This window comes from Sorghum bicolor, chromosome 8 (assembly GCF_000003195.3).
Source record: "Sorghum bicolor cultivar BTx623 chromosome 8, Sorghum_bicolor_NCBIv3, whole genome shotgun sequence".
Taxonomy (NCBI): domain Eukaryota; kingdom Viridiplantae; phylum Streptophyta; class Magnoliopsida; order Poales; family Poaceae; genus Sorghum; species Sorghum bicolor.
In genome coordinates, this window is record NC_012877.2 from 100,901 (window position 1) to 117,920 (window position 17,020).

Genomic DNA, 17,020 nt, shown 5'->3' on the forward strand with positions numbered 1-17,020 from the left:
CTTTGCTGTCCAAAAAGAAGAGTATGGATAATATTTTTGCTTTAAGAATTGCAGAAAGGAACTGATTTTTAGAGTTAGCCACATTATAAGAATGAGAAGACTTTTGTTAACAGTGTGCAAATCTCTAATTCCTAACCCCCCATTTTCTTTGGATTGACAAATGTCATCCCAAGATATGTGAGCAATAGGGTTGGTGGGATCATCATCTTGCACACCTGCCCACTAGAAATGTCTTAAAATATTACCACTAGAAATGTCTTAAAACAGAGTTAATTTTCTAAGTGGACATAATATATATAGCACGAATTGAATTGAAAGGCCTAGGAGGACAAGCACCAAGGGCCGGGCTGAGCCTAGGAACTCTGTTGGCTGGCCAGATATGTGGATTTGCCACTATAAAATCAATTACTATTTGGTACTAGTATTATTGTTACACTCTACTCTATTTTTTTATTGAATTGAAACAACGTGCATTCATCTAGTAACTAAAATAACCGTTTTTTTATTTTTAAAAAGGTGTGCAGCTCGTAGCTACTTGAGTGCGCCTTTAACTTTGTGCGTGATGCACGCAGTGATCTAGAGATATTTATTTTCTGCCAAAAATAAAAATAAAAGCAAAATATGCATGACCAAAAGATAATTTATTAGACAGATAAAGTTGAAAATGCATGTGCGCTCTGATTATTATACATACTTATAAGCAAGTGCCGGGGGGTTAAGTAACATCGCTTACATGCTTATGCTAGCTCCAAATAAACAAACAGAGTCTTAATATGAGGGACAATATTAAGGCCTTGTTTAGTTACAATTTTTTTTGCAAAATAGATACTGTGGTACTTTTGTTTGTATTTGACAAATATTGTTCAATCATGGACTAACTAGGTTCAAAAGATTCGTCTCGCAAATTATAGGCAAACTGTGCAATTAGTTAATTCTAATCTATAGTTAATGCTTCATGCATGTGCCGCAAGATTTGATGCTTCAGACAGATTGTGCAAGATTTGATGTGACTGGAAATCTGAAAGTTTTTGCAAAATTTTTGAGGAACTAAACAAGGCCTAACTGTTTTGATACAAGGCAGCCACTTATATTAACTATTTTCAAATAATTCCCATATCCAGCATGACGTGTATGGGAAATAGGTTCTCATGCCCACGGGTATACTTATACGTGCGCAGGTTGAAACTTTGAGGTGTTCAGTTATAAGATATTGTCTCATATGGTACAGAAAAGAAGAATCCGTCTGTGATATTGAGGCCTGCCTTGGCCTGTTGGGCCAGCACAACTATCATCTTTTCTTTGTTGTTTCTGTCATCTTTCAAGTTACTATCTTCACAAAATCCACGCTCTCCATCTCCATAGAACCCGCTTCGTCCAAGGACCTCTCATGGCATATTGAATATGCTGAAAGAGCATCTAGGCCCCTAGTGGTTTCGGTGATTAATGACATTGTTGATTACTATGACTAACGTGTGTTTTGCAGAAGCAAAGTCATAGGTAAGGTCATGGTATATAGGTACTCGATGGACAGGGACATACATGCCTACTTAATAGTGAAAATCGTTTCGGTTTTCAAAGGATGGATGAACATCGTCAAGACTAGACTAGGTCTAAGTGCCATATGATGAAGAAGAGCACTCTCCGTTGACCGTACTATTAAGAGGGGATTTGATCTAGTAGCTTGACTTAGGCAAGGCTTTAGGTTTAGGTGTGGTGCACACTTGGTAAACCTAGCACTAGGCAGCTCAGAGATAGTCCTTAGATCGAGAAGAACCAACTTCGTTTTGGAGCGATCGCGTTTCGACGAAGTTTGGGTGCCCAAAGGGGCACCGGACGCTCTGTGAGTGCGTCCGGTGAGGTCCTTAGCCGTTAGAACAGTGCCGTGCTTAGGGTTAGGCACCGGATGCTAGCACCGGACGCACCGGGTAGCGTCTGGTCCCTTACCCAGGAAGGTTGCAAGCCTTCCCTGAGCACCGGACGCTAGCACCGGACGCACCGGGTAGCGTCCGGTCCCATGCGCAGGGAGCATGTAAAGTTTCCCCGAGCACCGGACGGTGCACCGGACGCTGGGAGTTAGTGTCCGGTGACCTGTCAGAGGAAAGTGCAGGTAGCCGTTATGTCACACCGGACGCTCGGTGCAGTGCGTCCGGTGCAACATAATGTGCGTCCGGTGACCCCGTTTTCAGTGGAAAACGGTTGGCCGACCTTTGGACTTCGTGGATAGTATTTATACTCCTCCACCTCGTCCATGAGACCTCTCTTGCCCATTTGAATATCAGTGAAACTTGTTGTGGAGCAAGAGAGTTGCAAGAGCCTAGAGAGGATTGAGTTTTGAGTGAATTCTTGAGAGAATCCTCCTCTAGTGAGTTCCAAGAGTCAAGTGTGCATCCACCACTCTCTAGAGCCTTGTTTGGGTCAAGTGAGAGTTCTTTGCTTGTTACTCTTGGTGATCGCCATCACCTAGACGGTTCGGTGGTGATTGGAGGCACGAAGATCACCCGGAGTTCTTGTGGGTGGCTCGTGTCAAGCTTGTGAGCGGTTTTGGGCGATTCACCGCGACGGAGTGTCGAAGAATCAGCCCGTAGAGAGCACTTGGTCCTTGCGCGGACCAAGGGGGAGCAAGACCCTTGCGCGGGTGCTCCAACGAGGACTAGTGGAGAGTGGCGACTCTCCGATACCTCGGCAAAACATCGCCGAGCACTTTCTTCCACTACTCCTTTACTTTCTAGCATTTACTTTGTGCTTTTACATTCTTAGAATTGCCATGCTAGAATAGGATTGGAACTAGGCTGCAAAACTTTTATCCGGTAGCTCTCTAAGTCACACTAGGCACAAGGGGTTGAATTGGAGCTTATAGGTTGCTTAAATTTTTAGAGAAGCCCAATTCACCCCCCCCCTCTTGGGCATCTTGATCCTTTCAATTGGTATCGGAGCCTAGTGCTCATTATTTAGGCTTCACTGCCTAGAGAAAGATGTCTAACGGGGATGGACCGCCACCCATGTTCGATGGGGATGACTTCCCGTATTGGAAAATACGGATGGAGTCATACCTTGAGGCTTGCGATGTAAAGTGCCTAAAAGCCGTGACCGAAGGGTTTGCCCCTCCGGAAAGAGCCACCGCTCTTACTCCACAAGAGCAAGAAAACGAGAAGTGGAATGCAAAGGCCAAAAACCACATCTTTAGAGGTCTTTGCAAAGAGGTGTTCAACCGTGTTCGGAGCCACAAAACCGCCAATGAACTTTGGAAGGAACTTTGTGCGCTCCATGAGGGAACTAAGAGTGAACGCGAGGAACGCTATCACCTAGTGATGAACAAGCTTAATACATTTGAAATGCTTCCTAAAGAAAATGCTAATGAAATGTATTCTCGCTTGAATGTCATTGTAGAGGAGCTAAATGGACTTGGGCTTACACAAATGAGTACGACGGATGTAGCAAGGAAGATACTATGTGTGCTTCCCATTGAGAAATATGGGCACATAGTAACCGTGCTTCATCAAGGCGATCTTTCCACCGCTACACCAACCACCATATTGGGAAAGATCAATGCTCATGAGATGTACATGCACATGAACCCTCAAGATGGCTCCTCGTCGGCCAAGAAAGAAAAGAAGGACTTGGCTCTCAAAGCTTCTCACAAGGGCAAAGCCAAGAAGATTGAAGTTGAGTCATCAACTTCAAGTGATGATGATGCATCTATTGCCCTCTTGGTGAGAAGAACCACCAAGATGTTGAAGAAGCTCAACAAGAATGGAGTCAACTTTGACTCCAAGAAGAAGAAGTTCTTCACAAGTAGCAAGAGGAAGCCCATCTCCGAGATGGATTGCTACAATTGTGGTGAGCTTGGTCATCTTGCTCATCAATGTCCAAAGCCCAAGAAGGACAAGTACAAGAAGAACAAAGAGCAAGATGACTCAAGTGATGATGAGAAAAATGACAAGAAGCAATACAAGAAGAAAGGTGGCAAGAAGAAGGAGCACTACAAGAAGAAGAATGGCAAGGCTTATATTGTTGGTGATTGGCTCACCGACATTGAAAGCTCAAGTGGTGACTCCTCCGGAAATGAAAGTGATGATGAGAAGTTTGCCGCTATCGCCATCGATGCTCCATCACCATCATCTTCACCACCATCTACATCCTCTACACACCTATGCCTTATGGCCAAAGGTGACCGGAAGGTACAAAGTGAGGATGAGAGTAGTGAAAGTGATAGTGAATATGAATCATCCTCTTATGATGAACTTGTAAAATTGCTAAACAAATACACAAAAGTCATAAGAAAGACTAGAAGTGAAAATGAAAAGCTTGAACTTGAAAATGATACACTTCTAGCAAAGCTTAACTCTAGTGATGAGCTTAGAGAACAAAATGAGATCATGAGCACTAAGCTCAAGGAGCTCAAACTCTCTCTAAAAGAGCTCAAAGAAAAACATGATAAACTTGAGAGTGTTCATGATGAGCTTATCACTAGATATAGAGAAATGAAAGAAGAACTAACAACCCTAAAAGCAAACTATGACAACCTTGAGATTGCTTATGAACTTGCAATTGATGAAACACATGTTGCTACTAACAATGTTGCTAAGCTTGATGTAGCCACATCTTGTGATGACTTACTTGTGGAGAGCACAAGCAAATGTGTTGATTGCAAGGGCAAGAAAGTGGTAGTGGCCGAGAGTTATGAGGACATTATCAAGCTCAAGAATAAAATTGTCATGCTCAAGAAAGAGTTGCAAGAACAAGCCAAGCACAAGACCAATGTGATTGAGTCACTTGATCAAGACAAGAAGCTTGCATATGAGAACAAGTTGCTCAAGGAAGAAAATCAATATCTCAAGCTTGGTTTGATGTATGACAAGCAAGAAGAAGATGAGACATTCATCTTGGATGAGTTAGCTAGCAACAATGACCCAATCATCAAGAAGCTAACTCAAGAGAACAACAAGCTCAAGAAAGAGAAGGAACACCTAACCATGGGGTTAGCAAAGTTCACAAAGGGGAAGGACCTTCAAAGTGAGCTTTTTATGAACACCGTCATGAAGATGGACAAGAGTGGGATTGGCTATAAGGCTCATCAAACAAAGCTCATCAAGTCTCTAGTCACTCATGATCAAGCAAGCAAGCCAAAGCCAAAAAGATGTTTTGAGTGTGGTCAAGAAGGACACTTTGCTCATGAGTGTAAGGCACCACTACCACCACCCTTGCCCAAGCATGCAAGACCATTTGCCTTCAATGCTCATTACATTGTAAGGAAAGACAAGTGTGGCAAGGTCAAGGTTAGCTTCATGGGGCCACCAAACAAGCAAAGGCCAAAGAAGATTTGGGTGCCAAAGCAACTAGTAGAGAAGGTCAAGGGCCCTAAGCAAATGTGGGTCTCTAAATCTCAAGCTTGATCTCTTGTGTGTAGGTGAACTACAAGACCGGTGGATCACATTGGGTAATTGATAGTGGCTGCACTCAACATATGACCGGAGATCCCCGGATGTTCACCTCTCTTGATGAAGATGTTGACAACCAAGAGAAGATCACATTTGGTGACAATTCAAAAGGGAAAGTCAAGGGACTAGGAAAGGTTGCTATTTCAAATGACAACTCCATCACCAATGTGCTCTATGTGCAATCTTTGAGTTTCAACTTGCTCTCGGTTGGACAACTTTGTGATCTTGGATTTGAATGTCTATTCAAGAAGAAGGAAGTAATTGTGACCAAGGAAGATGACAATGAAGTGATTTTCAAAGGCTTCCGGCACAACAACTTATATGTAGTTGATTTCTCATCCAATGAAGTTAATGTCAAGACTTGCTTATTCACCAAGACTTCACTTGGGTGGTTGTGGCATAGAAGGTTAGCACATGTTGGAATGGGCACACTCAAGAAGTTGATGAAGAAAGAATTGATTAGAGGCTTGAAGGATGTGACATTTGAAAAGGACAAACTTTGTAGTGCATGTCAAGCAGGCAAACAAGTTGCAAACACTCATCCAACCAAAGCCTATCTCTCTACTTCAAGAGTGCTTGAGCTACTTCACATGGATTTGTTTGGACCAACCACATATGCTAGTCTTGGAGGCAACAAATATTGCTTGGTCATAGTTGATGATTTCTCCCGGTACACTTGGACATTCTTCTTGCAAGACAAGGCCGAAGTTGCATCAATATTCAAGAAGTTTGCAAAGAATGCCCAAAATCAATTTGATGTGAAGATCAAGAAAATTAGAAGTGACAATGGAAAAGAATTTGACAACACCAACATTGAAGAGTATTGTGATGAAGTGGGAATCAAGCATGAGTTCTCCTCAACATACACACCACAACAAAATGGGGTTGTAGAAAGAAAGAACTGGACATTGATCACCTTGGCAAGAACAATGCTAGATGAGTATAACACTTTGGAGAAAATGTGGGCCGAGGCAATCAACACGGCATGCTATGCTTCAAACCGGCTCTTTCCGCACAAGTTCTTAGAGAAGACACCATATGAGTTGCTCAATGGGAAGAAGCCCGATGTCTTATTCTTTAGAGTGTTTGGATGCAAGTGCTACATCTACAAGAAGCGCCAACACTTGGGAAAGTTCCAAAGAAGATGTGACATTGGCTACTTGGTTGGCTATTCATCAAAGTCCAAAGCATATAGGGTCTTTAACCATGCCACAAACATGGTTGAAGAAACATTTGATGTTGAATTTGATGAAACTAATGGCTTCCAAGGAGCAAGTGATAATCTTGATGATGTAGGTGGTGAACCATTGAGGGATGCCATGAAGAACATGCCCGTGGGAGACATCAAGCCTAAAGAAGATGATGATGATGTGCAAGTCATTGAGCCACCATCCACCTCACAAGGTCCACAAGATGAAGACAAGGATGTGAGAGATGCCCATGAAGACACTCAAGTCACTCATGAGCAAGCGGTGGCACAAGCACAAGATGTTGATGCTCCCCAACCAACCCCTCAAGTGGCACCAAGAAGAACATCACATCTCCTCCAAGATCACTCTCAAGATCTCATCATCGGGAGTCCTTCACGTGGTGTAACTACTCGATCTAGACATGCTTTATTCATTGAACATCACGCTTTTGTGTCTCTTGAAGATGAACCAAAGACTATAGAGGAAGCTCTTCGTGATGTGGATTGGATCATGGCCATGCAAGAGGAGTTGAATAACTTCACTCGCAACCAAGTATGGACACTTGAAGAGCGACCCAAAGATGCAAGAGTGATTGGAACAAAGTGGGTCTTGCGGAACAAGAAGGATGATCAAGGAAAAGTGGTGCGTAACAAGGCAAGACTTGTGGCAAAAGGCTTTTCACAAGTGAAAGGTCTTGATTTCGGTGAAACCTTTGCACCGGTGGCAAGACTTGAAGCAATCCGTATCCTACTTGCATATGCATCTAGTCATAACATCAAGTTATTTCAAATGGATGTGAAAAGTGCCTTTTTAAATGGTTATATTAATGAGCTTGTCTATGTTGAGCAACCCCCGGTTTTGAAGACCCTAGGTACCCCAAGCATGTCTACCGGTTGTCCAAGGCTCTCTATGGTCTCAAGCAAGCTCCTAGAGCTTGGTATGAGAGGCTTAGGACTTCCTCATTGAGAAGGGCTTCAAGATTGGGAAAGTTGACACAACACTCTTCACCAAGAAAATGAATGGGGAAATCTTCATTTGCCAAGTTTATGTTGATGATATTATTTTTGGCTCAACTAATGAAGATTTTTGCAAGGAATTTGGTGATTTGATGTCCAAGGAGTTTGAGATGTCCATGATTGGTGAGCTATCCTTCTTCCTTGGATTTCAAGTCAAGCAAATGAAGGAAGGGGTCTTCATCTCTCAAGAGAAGTACACTCAAGATCTTCTCAAGAGGTTCAAGATGATGGATTGCAAGCCAATCAAGACTCCCATGGCATCAAATGGGCATCTCGACTTGGATGAGGGAGGTAACCCTATTGACAAGACTCTCTATCGCTCCATGATAGGAAGTCTACTCTACCTCACCGCATCTAGGCCCGATATAATGTTTAGTGTGTGTATGTGTGCAAGATATCAAGCAATGCCTATGGAATCCCACTTGATTGCGGTCAAGAGAATTCTTGGGTATCTAAAATACACACCTTGCCTAGGCTTGTGGTATCCCAAAGGTGCAAGATTCCAACTTGTAGGCTATTCTGATTCGGATTATGCCGGGTGCCGGATTGATAGAAAAAGCACATCCGGAGGGTGCCACTTTCTAGGTAGATCACTTGTCTCTTGGATGTCAAAAAAACAAAATAGTGTTGCTTTGTCAACAGCCGAGGCGGAGTACATAGCCGCCGGTGCTTGTTGTGCACAAATACTCTACATGAAACAAACTTTGCTAGACTATGGAGTAGTACTAGACAAAGTACCTTTGTTGTGTGACAACGAAAGTGCCGTAAAACTTGCAAACAACGCGGTTCAACACACCCGTACAAAACATATTGACATCCGCCACCACTTCCTTAGGGATCAAGTTGCTAAAGGTGACATATCCCTAGAGAATGTGGGAACGGAAAATCAATTGGCGGATATCTTCACAAAACCCCTAGATGAAGCTAGGTTTTGTATGTTGAGAAATGAACTTAATGTGCTTGACCTGTCCAACTTCACTAAAAGATAAAAGTTGTGTGTTGAATCTTGTAAATAACTTTTGCTTTGCATATCATGCATACTAAAACTAAAAATATAACTTGCATGTAGGGCTTGTCTAACATGGTTAAGATAACCCCCTTGTGTGTGTGAAAAAGCTTAACCTTGGATCAAACTTGACAAGCATTAGTTTTCTTTCAAGTATTGCATTACAACTCATATCATGTGCATGCTTGTTAGTTGATCGTTTCTTTTCGGTTATACGTTGAGCATCCGCTGTGTTCGTCCATAGATAGGGGGAGCATTCAAAGCTCATTATGATTCAAACCCCTAGCTTTATGGCCATACGATGCTCCTTGGTGATTCTCTCGAACTATTTTCATAAAAACTACTAAGCATATGGCTAAATATTTGTGAAAATTTGAGGGTTTGAGAGAAGTCACTCATACCAGTTCCATTTGGTGTTTATTTGTGTGCTTTTGGAAATGGAACTTGGTTGGGTCAAAGTTGGACGTGGTGCTTAGTTGGAAAAGTGCTCAGAGGAGCACCGGACGATGCACCGGACGCTGCCTCTGAGCGTCTGGTGCGGTGAGAGTGCCAGACTGCACTCACCGGACGCAGGAACAGTATCCCTGTAGCGTCCGGTGCGGTGCGTCCGGTGCTCACCTGGCATGACCTGAAGCACCGGACGCTAAAGCCAGCGTCCGGTGCCCATCGTCCGGTGCAATGCCGATTTGCAGACCTCTCTGCGCATGAGTCCGGTGGTCACCGGACGCGTCCGGTGCCACATTAAGAGCGTCCGGTGACCCCGCGGCGGGCGCATAAAGCCCGCGCCCAAGGACTTCGAGCGGCCGTTCCTTATTTCCTCCGCCAACATCACCCGAGCCGCCCGTGCCCTAGCTCGGTGGAAACCGCCGCCGCCGTTGATCCTCGGCGAATCCGCGGCGCCCTCGGCCTTCTCTCCGCGCCAGATCTGCCCCCAATCTTCTCCTCTCTCTTCTCTTCGCGTGATTCTCCAAATCACGAAGTGATTCAAGAGTTTGGGTAAGATCTTTGGACTTTGCCCTCAAGGTGTTTGTTCCTATGAGTAAAAGGCATTTGATTTAGGTTTTGATTCCGATCTCGATTGTCATCTCGCTGCAGCATCTTGAGGAGCAGATTTGCGTTCTCCGGTGGTTGTCGATCGATAGTTTTCGTCCGGAACGCATCTCGTCTGAGGATCGTAAGCTTTTCGCGTCCATATCTTGTCTATCCTTGCAATCTATAGGTTTGTCTCATCTCTAGTCGATATATTTTCTTATATATATCCTATCTTGTCATTTCCCTGCAGTGCGCTAATCTCCATTGTCAGTCGGTTGTCTGTCAGACGCTTGTTTGGCAATGGCTCGTACCAAGAACGTCAGTGGTCCGACAGCTGGCTCAGGAGGTTCTCCAGGAGGCGATGGTGGAGGTGATCCTCCTCGTCGCCTATCAGCGGCAGAGAAAGGCAAGGGAAAGAAGCTGGCCACCAAGAAGCGTAAGGCCAGTGACAGAGATGCAGAGGTCGCAGAGGCAGTGGCAGCAGCAGCAGAGGCAGCAGAGAGAGCTGGTCGAGCAGGTACTTTGAGGATTGGAGATGATTTTACGCCACGTCAGAGGCGTGCAGTGCTTGAGGCAGAGGCATTCCATGGATCCCCTCCAGGCACCGTGACGATTGGAGGTCAGAGGGTTAGGCTTGTGGTTAGGGATCCGGCTCAGGAGGGTCCGGACACTGAGACAGAGACCCAGGCAGAGGGTCCAGCAGAGGGACAGGAGTAGGAGCAGCCACTGCGGAGGTCGACTCGTGCTCGTACTCAGCCCCCTCCCCGGACTGGTTCGCAGGGACAGTCCACCTCCACAGCTCGTGCCACTCCGGCTAGAGGCACTCCAGCTTCCCGCCAGAGGCCAGTCAGGATCCACAGGGATCTCACTCTTGTGTCAGCACGAGAGATCCAGCAGCTGCGGTTCGTTCCGTTTCCGACTTGGTTTCCAGCTGCCAGGGATCCCAGAGCTGGTGCCCGCTTCTACACCGTCGTCTAGGAGGACATTCACGAGGCATTGGTTCGCTCTCAGTCTCAGTTCAGGGAGCACAGGGTGATTGACCTAGAGATTCTCGGGAACATGGTCGGGGCAGATATTCGTCAGTACTTCACTTACCTCCACGGACTCCCAGAGCTGCTAGCGCTCCACGGTACTTATTGTGAGCAGTGGGTTAGAGAGTTCTATGCGTCAGTGTGGATTTCTCCAGATCACAGCTATATCCACTACGCACTGGCAGGGACCGACTACAGAGTGACAGCACAGTTGGCCAGACAGGTGCTTGGACTACGAGCCTCTCCCACCAGGATTCACCAGCTGTGCTACGGGAACGTGGATCCCCCTCGTCGTCCTCACGGTGGTGAGATACCACCGGTCGACTTCGTGGCTCCATGCTTCCGTGCACCTTTTGGGGAGGGCTCCAGCAGGACAGTGGGAGACTTGACACGCCCAGCCAGGATCCTTGACTTCGTGTTGAGGAAGACTCTTCTCCCCAGGACAGGCTACAGAGACGGTTTCACTCGCATCCAGCAGTGGTTAGTTGCTCACCTCATCTCCCAGACAGAGTTTGACTTGTGGGATCTGATTATCTCAGAGATAGAGAACACCATCTCAGAGAGCTTCAGGGGCCGGCGTCAGTTGCTCTACGCACATTGGATCACCCTGCTTATTCTTCGTGCTAGGCCACTGCCCCTGCCAGCTCACTTGCAGAGGGAGTTGACAGAGTCCGACACCGTCTTCCCCCACTACGACCCCCGGCAGATGTTGAGAGCGCACCACGACCTTCGCGGTGCACCTCCTCCTCGTGCTCCACGTGGACCGGTGCCCCCACCTTCTCCTAGGGGCACCCGCAGTACAGCAGCTGTTGCAGAGACAGAGGAGCAGCAGGACATAGCCATTGGGGCTTTCGCCGATGCAGAGGCTGAGGGAGAGTTTGACTTCGCCTCAGACAGCTCAGATGACGACTATCAGCCGCCAGTGACAGATCTCCCTCTCAGAGCACATGACCACGAGGCAGGCGGTTCTTCGAGTGCGTCAGACCCCGCCCTGCTTGCTATACTAGAGGGTATGAGGGCAGACCAGCGCCGCGCAGTTGAGGAGCAGGCGAGGCGAGACAGAGATCAGGCTGCCATCAATGCAGCCATGCAGGCCAGGTAGGATGAGCTCCAACGTCAGCTTCTCACCTTTCAGGAGCAGCAGCTTGCTTTCCAGGCCCAGCAGACAGCGATGATGGCCGCTCTCATGTCCGCCTCCGGGATTCAGCTACCGCAGATACAGCTCCCAGGCACGTCATCCGTCAGGCCCCCTACTCCTGCGCCCCAGACTCAGAGCCCGTCACAGCAGCCGCTCCAGCTACCAGCTCAGAGTCAGCCATTTTCGACGCCACAGCACCAGGTCTCTCAGGGTGCTATCTCTTCAGGCTTTGAGCAGGTACCGCAGTTTACCTCTCTCTGCTCAGGTTTCACCCCTCAGTCAGCTTCAGCGTCACAGCTTGTGTGGGACTCGTAGACAGATCCGCACCTCAGCTTCACCTACAGTGCTCTGACTGGTGACCCTACGCCTCCTCCTCTGCAGGCTCCTGCAGTCTTTACGACGTCAGTTACCACTACAGAGCTTCTGTCATCGTCAGTAGCGTCGTCCGAGCAGCTTGCACCGTCTACTACCGTTCCAGAGACGACAGCTACAGCGACCGAGTCCGTGCCAGCTTCGTCAGCCGGACTTGAGCAGCCAGCACAGCCTGTGACAGCTCCAGAGCAGACCCGGACCGCTTCTCCAGCTCCTGCAGCTTCAGAGGGTCACTCCACTTCCTCTGCCTCGACGGCCGACACTTCAGATGATGCAGCTCGCTTCGTGGCCGTGCCGAGGGACTCCACTGCTCCGCCTCCTCCACCGGCTTCTTAGGTTTTTGGCGCTTGATGCCAAAGGGGGAGAGAGTGCATATGAGAGTTAGGAGTTAGGGGGAGCTAGAGAGGGTGGTTAGGAGTTTATTCTTTTGAGATACTCTTCATGTGTGCTACTTTATCATGCATCACGTTTACTTTTATGCATTGCACTTGTGTGAGATACTATAGTTGTGAGACATGACTTGTGGTTATTGTGATATCTTAATGTCATGTGTTTTGGCTCATATTACCATTTGCTTCCGCATTTTACTCCGTTGTTCTTATGAGCCTAGTGTTTATATCTTGTCGTATACCACTCACATATTTGGATGCAGGGTATTGGACTTGGTTGATATAAGCATTACTAATCCCTTTGTTCTTATCGTAATATGCTTATTGAAACCAAGTCACTTTAAAAACCTCAACTCTTTTCTTATTAGAGGTTGTCATCAATCACCAAAAAGGGGGAGATTGAAAGAGCATCTAGGCCCCTAGTGGTTTCGGTGATTAATGACATTGTTGATTACTATGACTAACGTGTGTTTTGCAGAAGCAAAGTCATAGGTAAGGTCATGGTATATAGGTACTCGATGGACAGGGACGTACATGCCTACTTAATAGTGAAAATCGTTTCGGTTTTCAAAGGATGGATGGACATCGTCAAGACTAGACTAGGTCTAAGTGCCATATGGTGAAGAAGGGCACTTAGAGTAGTTTAGGACTTTGTTTTCCGTTGACCGTACTATTAAGAGGGGCTTTGATCTAGTAGCTTGACTTAGGCAAGGCTTTAGGTTTAGGTGTGGTGCACACTTGGTAAACCTAGCACTAGGCAGCTCAGAGATAGTCCTTAGATCGAGAGGAACCAACTTTGTTTTGGAGCGATCGCGTTTCGACGAAGTTTGGGTGCCCAAAGGGGCACCGGACGCTCTGTGAGTGCGTCCGGTGAGGTCCTTAGCCGTTAGAACAGTGCCGTGCTTAGGGTTAGGCACCGGACGCTAGCACCGGACGCACCGGGTAGCGTCCGGTCCCTTACCCAGGAAGGTTGCAAGCCTTCCCTGAGCACCGGACGCTAGCACCGGACGCACCGGGTAGCGTCCGGTCCCATGCGCAGGGAGCATGTAAAGTTTCTCCGAGCACCGGACGGTGCACTGGACGCTGGGAGTTAGTGTCCGGTGACCTGTCAGAGGAAAGTGCAGGTAGCCGTTATGTCACACCGGACGCTCGGTGCAGTGCGTCCGGTGCAACATAATGTGCGTCCGGTGACCCCGTTTTCAGTGGAAAACGGTTGGCCGACCTTTGGACTTCGTGGATAGTATTTATACTCCTCCACCTCGTCCATGAGACCTCTCTTGCCCATTTGAACATCAGTGAAACTTGTTGTGGAGCAAGAGAGTTGCAAGAGCCTAGAGAGGATTGAGTTTTGAGTGAATTCTTGAGAGAATCCTCCTCTAGTGAGTTCCAAGAGTCAAGTGTGCATCCACCACTCTCTAGAGCCTTGTTTGGGTCAAGTGAGAGTTCTTTGCTTGTTACTCTTGGTGATCGCCATCACCTAGACGGTTCGGTGGTGATTGGAGGCACGAAGATCACCCGGAGTTCTTGTGGGTGGCTCGTGTCAAGCTTGTGAGCGGTTTTGGGCGATTCACCGCGACGGAGTGTCGAAGAATCAGCCCGTAGAGAGCACTTGGTCCTTGTGCGGACCAAGGGGGAGCAAGACCCTTGCGCGGGTGCTCCAACGAGGACTAGTGGAGAGTGGCGACTCTCCGATACCTCGGCAAAACATCGCCGAGCACTTTCTTCCACTACTCCTTTACTTTCTAGCATTTACTTTGTGCTTTTACATTCTTAGAATTGCCATGCTAGAATAGGATTGGAACTAGGCTGCAAAACTTTTATCCGGTAGCTCTCTAAGTCACACTAGGCACAAGGGGTTGAATTGGAGCTTATAGGTTGCTTAAATTTTTAGAGAAGCCCAATTCACCCCCCCCTCTTGGGCATCTTGATCCTTTCATATGCGATGTTATCTCCGTGGAACACCGATATTAAATCTACGATCTTCAACAAAAATCCACCCTCTCGGTAGATGACTAACTTGAATTAAATTAAATCATTTTTTAATTACTACGGCCATCTAGTTTTAGAGCGTATTATAGCAACACCCTCTCGTAGGATAACTTGAATTAAATTAAACCTTCTTTAATTACTGTTGCCATCTAGTTTGAGAGTGTTTTATAGCAAGCTGAATGTATTGCGGGGGGATCCAGCCTAGCTCGCTACACACACAAGCCAACACCCCTCAAAGACCGCCAGTGAAGTCCACAACATAATAATGCCTTGGTCTTAACTCAACTAAGAAGACTAGCCTGATAGATGAGGTCGTGAGGGCTCCCCACCTTATATGTTATGTTTACCATCATCAGTTAGCGATATGGACTAAACTAACACCAAACGCCACCTTCACCGAACTTGACCGCACACGAAGAAGGGGAGAGCTCTTACCACATAGTTTTACGAGTTCAACACCTCAATCTCCTCCAAATACATGATGCTAACGTGACTCCCCTTAGTTTACAACCAGAGGACTCCCCCCCTCATCCATCATCAATCATCATCCTCCACACTCCGCAAATGTATATAGTTGTACAATATGTTAGAAGCCAACCTAATCCTAAAATTACTAAACATGACTTTACTAGACAATAAAGATAATTTTTACATCAAAATATGATAGATACTAGCATATTTTACATGTGTGTTTTTTTGACACATTGGTATCAGGGAAACTCAAGGTGGCTTGGCTATAGTACAAGAACATAACTGTCACTTTGAAAATAGTAACAACAAAAAGCGGAGAGTGTGAGGGTCATTAAACTGAGTAATATACAATACAAAGAGTGCGATGGTAGTTTTTTAAGTATAAAAAACAGGTAAAAAGAACAGTTTATTAAATAAAAACTTAAAAAAATGCTTTGTTTTTTAATATAATAGGTTGAGCATGATCTTGAAATGAGATCGGTAAGATAGAGGGATATGTTTGAATCAGCCTTCATCAATGCAAAAGAAATTGTTACATGGTTATATGCACATAGAAGAGAGGAGCAGAAGTATGGATGGGTGTGGTGGTGTGGTTGCTGCACAAACAAGGCCACAAAGAATCCCCACCATGCAGGCGCAACCCTCTCTCCCTTCTCTTCCTCCTCTTCCTCTACCCCCAACCGGCACAAACATTTCCTAGTAGATCTAAAAAAAGTTGATTGGATGTTAGTTCTCTTAAATGATCCTGATTCTCTTGTTTATATAGAGGGGATGGTCTTACCCAGTAGAAAACAAGTCCAAATCGTACAAAAAATAGATCCAAAACTGACCTAAAAATAAATTAGTTCGGACTGAGATAAAAAACCAGGCCAATTTTGTTAGGCTAGGCATAGGCGGCAGGGCAGCCTCAGTAGGGAAACACCAGGTCGATTTTGCAGGTTGGGTATCACTCCTTTCCCTTTTTTGCTTTCCGAACTCCAAATTCAATGATGCAAATACCTTTTCTATTGCTTTACTACCAAGAACATTTCCATGAAGTCCTCTTCATATTTTAGCTACTTTTGGTTGTCAACAATTTACCATTGGATCTAAGAGAGCCATCATGGATCCAATAACAATCCATGATGCCAATAATCTCCATCCCAACATGTGTGGTCCTAACATCTTCTTCTTTGTCTTACCCTATCTTCCAACTACCTAGGGCAAAGAGTCTCCATTGTTACCGGCTCTGCTCTCATGTGTCCTCTCCATTATACTTGGTATTGTATCTTTATCATCCTGTTCATCTTGTTCAATTCATATATCAGCAATGCGCTTTGTCTCATGATCTACCATATCAGTGTATTTGAATCAATATTAGGGCTTTGGATACTAGGGATAATTGTTAGCTAGCTAAAATTTAACCAAAGTTAGTTTAGTACATCCATACAGGAGGGGTAATAGATAAACATAGTTTTTTTAGCTAAGTCTTCAACTAGCTCTTAGCGACCTAGCTATCGGGTCCTAGTTGATTCGATAATGATACACATTTGGACGGACAAAGGTCCTTCTCTGCTTATTTCCCACATCCGCTCATTCCTTTCGCCCTTTTCCCCCACCGCAGCATCTCCGCACCACGCACAACGCTCCTCTACCAAGCCGCGCCCCACCCCCATGTGCGTCGTATGAGCGCACGCCCTGCTGCCTCCCTCTCCCTCTACTCTAGTGTGGCGACGTCCCCGACGACCCCCTTCCTCGTAGCCACCCTATTCCTCTTCCTCGGTTGGCCATCCCTTCCTCATGGCGCCGCAGTTCGCTGCCCTCCCTCCCTCCCTCCCTCTTTCGCTCGCTCCCTCCCCTCAATGGAGACGAGGATGATCGCGGTAGCTCCGACGAGGTAGGTCGGTCCTTCTCTAGATTGAGCCCTCTTCTCCTCCTCCTCCTCCCTTGGATCTGAGGGACTCAACGG